Raw genomic sequence first — 4,976 nt, forward strand, 5'->3', positions numbered from 1 at the left:
ATTTTTTTAGATGTTATACACCTAAATGCTGCAGCTTAAAGGCTTGCATTCAGAATGTATGTTGTTGTTCAAATGATACTGCTAGAAACTGGCAGTGCTGTTGTAGGTTTCACTCCTGTTAACTTTTAAACTTGATCATAAATCCCTGACCTCTTCCTTTCTTCACACACCAGCAACTTCAACAAAGGCTTGCATGCACAGAACCCTTGCTAGCCCCTTCTGCATCTACTAAATCTGAAAGCTTTATCTTCCCATGGCTTTTACTTTCGTTTATTGCTTTTCAGTTCAGGCTATTTGAACTCAGCTTACCAGCCACCAGCTTCAACTAGTGCACATAATTACCATGTAGCCTCAGTAGGTAAATATAAGAATAAATAAAGATTCAGAGTCAATGTAATTTAGATCTCCTACAGCATTTCTCCAATTCCAAAATGCTTCTGCTTGATGTTACTCAGCCTTTTGTACAGTTACTATCTTTTTCCTTTCTATTTTTGTGTCTGCTAATTCTTAGGTCACGATCTTGGACGGTGGTTGTTCAAAGTGCCCGCAAACATAGGGCAAGGAAATATTCCCTGCCCAGAGAATTTGTGGTTTAAACATTAGGTTAAGACACTCCAGGTAGACTCAAACAAATGAGAGAATGCAAGGGTACAGTGAGGTAACCTTGATCACAGAACAAGGCGTTTTAGTACACTCTCTCTATATATATGCATATATATATATATATATATATATATATGTGCATGTTCACACATAGATACACAAGAATTCTTCTCCCTAAAATGCCTACACAAGCCATTTAGCTTGTACAGATAAATCCATTTTCCATTGATTTAAGGATTAGAGGGGAATTATTATTAAAGGCCACTGTATTAGAAATCCAGCTGAGTAATCTACCAGTTATCCATGAGTGGATTATCTGAGCTACACTCTGCACCTGGAGAGCAGCTGCCTGCACCACACCGGCTCCAGACTGGTCAGGATGAGTCCTGAGCTGCACCAGGTGGCTTTCCTAGCTCAGATCAACACCAGAGAGCCTCAGCCCCAACCCAGACCTTGTTTTCCCCACAGGAATGAGGGGAACAGTGTAGCAGAAAAGCAGGAGCTCGGCCAGAGCACATCCACCTTGCCTTCCCTTAGCTCCCAAACACAACACTTCTCCCAGTTCAGGCAAGAGGGTGCAATTTGTCCTTGTCTTGTCAACAACAGGACCTCACCCAACCGCGGAGGTCCTCTTGCACCCAGCTTCACCCACTACTTTATTATTCCTTATCGCTGTGCAGACTTGTTCCCTAATACCCACTAGAAGCATCAAGAGCTGCTGGTGGCATCTGCAGCACATCAAAGTCCAGCACCCAACGAGGACAATCTCGCTCCTCCACTGCTACATGGGCTACAGCAGGTCAGGATATGACCACAGCGAACACAACCTCAGCTCATGGGCAGGACATACTCTCAAAAAATACCCTTGAGACCTAAAGCCTGCAGCAATTCCATCTTATTCCTTGGCTATTTCTAATTAACTATGTGGGGAAAACCTAGAGAGTTTGCAGAAATTATGGAAGCATCAAGAAGCAGGAAGAGTAATTTTTTCCTATCATTCACTAGGCAAGCCTAAATATTTTAGACCATTTGCCAATTCTTTCCCTTTATAACCCAATGGGACTCATTTGCTATAGTTTTAAAAAAAAAAAAAAAAAAAAAGGCAAGAGGGAAGTCAGCCACAAAATTAAAGCTATAAAACTTGATTAAGTTTTCAAAGCATCCACCCAGCACAGAGAAATAACCAGCCCGTGTGTGATTTGCAAGCCTCAAACAGCGTTTCCCTCAGACTTACAACCCTGCACACAGAGGCTGTTTGTTCCTGGACAAACATCTCTTCCCTTACCGCTTTTATGCTTCTACAGCAAAGATCATCATGAGCTCTTGCAATTAAAAAAGCCACTGATAATTTGTGCTAAGGCAATGGTTGTCCCAATTAAGAAGCCAAGGGACAAAAACTGACACATCTGTTCTGAGGCCAGATAAAAGAACACCCAGGAATGAGAGGTCTGACTGAATCAGAAATCATCACATGCCTATGAAAGTTGTTCAGTAGATGCTTATGCAACGATTGTTTTGCTCACAATGTACCTGGTATTTTACTTCATCAAGTTCTGGCATTACCTTTAGGCAATGTGCTTACTGGCAAGGGGCACCCAATGACTACACTCTGCCCAGAGAGCCCCTTCTCCACAGACCCATGGTGGGAGATAGTCCCCACACCAGATCTGCATGGGTCACTGGGAGAAGTGGCGGTGGACAAGTGAGACTCTGGAGGAAGGGGATATCAGTGTGTGGAAAGCTCCAGCCATGACCAAGGGTGGTGGCAACCCCTAGGGCTATGATTTCAAGGTCAGGCAAGTGGAGTTCCACATGCAGTTAAAAATCACGCTGGTCTACCAGACACCTGGGATGTGAAAGCTTCTGGAAGTCAGAAGCCAGCATGTGCCAAAAATCAGCAACTAAAATAAAACTCTGACTAATCCTTCACCTTTCTGGCCAACTCCACAAACCTGTAATGCCATCACAGAACACAGTCAGTCAATAACGCTCAGAGAGCAACTCTTAAATCTGTCATGGACTGATGTGGGTTTCGACAGTCTACTCATTAAGTGGTGTCTCTTTTTATGGCCATGTTAAATCTGAGTTCTACATCCCGTGCTGGCCACCAACTGTTTTCGAGCTTGATTTAAGAGGTTGGTTTCAACCCATGAAGTCTTTAATGGCCTGGGACCTGCCCAGAGAGGAGGCTGCTTCCCAAGATGTGCTCAGCACAGCTGTGCTGCCCTAAATCCCTCTCTTCAGGCCAGGTCTGTCAGATTGCTTGCTGTATGGGACCCAGCACTTCAAGACCAACTTCTCCTCCAGCACTACTACAATCAGTTTATATCAGTCTTCTGAGAATGACACAAGGCATATTTTTTCCTCCTTGCACAAGAGAGGCATTGGGTAGGGCTGGGCCATGAAACAGGAGGAAATTACTGGGGGTGGAGGTGCTGAGTCAGTTGATCTGGTTGGGAAACACAGGCTCTTAAGTAGTGTTTCAACAAACAGAAAGGAGTGCACTGTAGAAGTGGAAGACAGCAAGGAGTAACTCTTCGGAGTAACTCTTCGTCTAAGAGGCATCCACCAGCCCAGTTGTTAGTCCCTTTGCAGACCAGTCAGACCTGGACTGTGGCTGAGGACATCCAGCATGTCGTGTTTCCAACAGAGCTGAGAGCACTCAGTTCTGTGCAGGTCTGCACCCTACAAAACTGTTATTTTTGGAGAGGACCTGAATCCTTGTCATCTATAGAACATCTCACTGGTGACCCATCAGAACAAAAGAAGCAAGGCAAGCCACACCACTGACACTGTACTGCTGTCTGGCTCGGTCAGCACAGGCTAAGATGAGCAGAGATAGAAACAGAGCCTTCAACCCATGAATGAGAACTGAATCCACCAAAACCAGCCTTCAGCCCTAGCTCCAGTACTCTCTTCCTTCACTGTACCCAGGTGGGTGCCAGGCATAGCCCAGAACAAAGACCCTTGAGATTCTCTCAGATGCTGCCTTGTTTGAAAAGTGGCTGCAAATAAGCTAAACAGCAGCAACTGAAGCCAAATACTGTGTCCCATGGATGTGGTTTGAACCTCTGACAGCATTGGATCCGGGAAAGCAAAGTTTTATTGTGTGGGTCTGTCTGTTGTGATGAGCTTTCCCATGGTTTCCATAATCTCCCATAGAGACATCAACCGTCATGCTGGCAGCCAGAGACAGCAGAGCCTCAGGGGCAGGAGGAACTGGTAAGTTGGCTGGTCTGAACTCCCACAGGTGAAAAAGTCACCAAGAAACAATTATTCCCATTCAGATCACAACTGGAGAAGGGTAACACGGCCCATATAGCACTGCAGCTCCAACACAACACGCTGGACATTCGGGTTGGTGGAAGGAGGACCAGACTCCAGCTCTGAACACATCTGCTCCTGGGGCTCCAAGGCAGCGAGGGCTGCTCTAAACAACAGCCGCTGCAGAAGGAGAGGAAAGAGGAGCTGTAATAATCGGAAGAGCTGTAGCCACTGTGCCCTGGCAAGATGCAACTCCTTTAGGGAAAAATAACAGCAGAAACCTGTGTTTAGCTCAATGGTGCATGCACAGTTCGACCCTGGGGCAGCTCGTGACAGCTGTGGAGCCCTCTATTTCCATGGAGGTTTCACAGGCACGTTAGAGACCTGGGCAGCTTCTGCCAGTGGTGCTTGGTGCAAGATAAGGGCAGAGGTACAGATACCACCAATGTCCATATGGAGTGGAAAGGGAGATGATAAAGGAAGTCAGGCTGTGGGAAACAGGGAGCTCAGCTGACCCCTCGGACAAAAGCTGCTGCACCAGTCAGTACAGGGCTGGATGGAGACACCACTGAGGGCTGTAGTGGATACTGCAGTGGAAAATAAAGATAGTATGAAAAGCTTGGCAAGCAGCCCCTCCTGCCTTGTTATCCTCTTGCCTTCTGGCAACCTGGAGTTCAAAGACCTCTGGAGCCAGCATCTGCATCCAAATCATCCCAGTTCATAGTGTCTATGAACTGTCTAATCCCTTCAAACCCATGAGTACTTCTGGCCTTGAGAACATCCCACAGATGAGAGTCCCAGCACTGAAGCACCCCTCTACCCATCACCTGAACCCTCTCCCTACATCCCTGCTCGGGAAGGGATGAGGTACTTGCTTTCTGAGGAGAGGAAAGCCAGGACAAGGAGCAACAGCAGACTCCTGGCACCCCTTATTCCCCACCGAGCCCAGCCAGCAACACGCTGGCGGGACCCAGCACCACTCTGCTGACTCTGACAGAGCTGTTGCAGCGTCAGGGGTCCCAGCAAAAGGAGGGAGCTGCTGCGTGAGCACAGCGATGAATTTTCTGCAGGCAGAGAGCAGAGCCCCTAACCCTGAGCTATTAACATGT

Source organism: Athene cunicularia (assembly GCF_003259725.1).
Source record: "Athene cunicularia isolate RWA chromosome 18 unlocalized genomic scaffold, athCun1 chr18_part1, whole genome shotgun sequence".
NCBI lineage: Eukaryota > Metazoa > Chordata > Aves > Strigiformes > Strigidae > Athene > Athene cunicularia.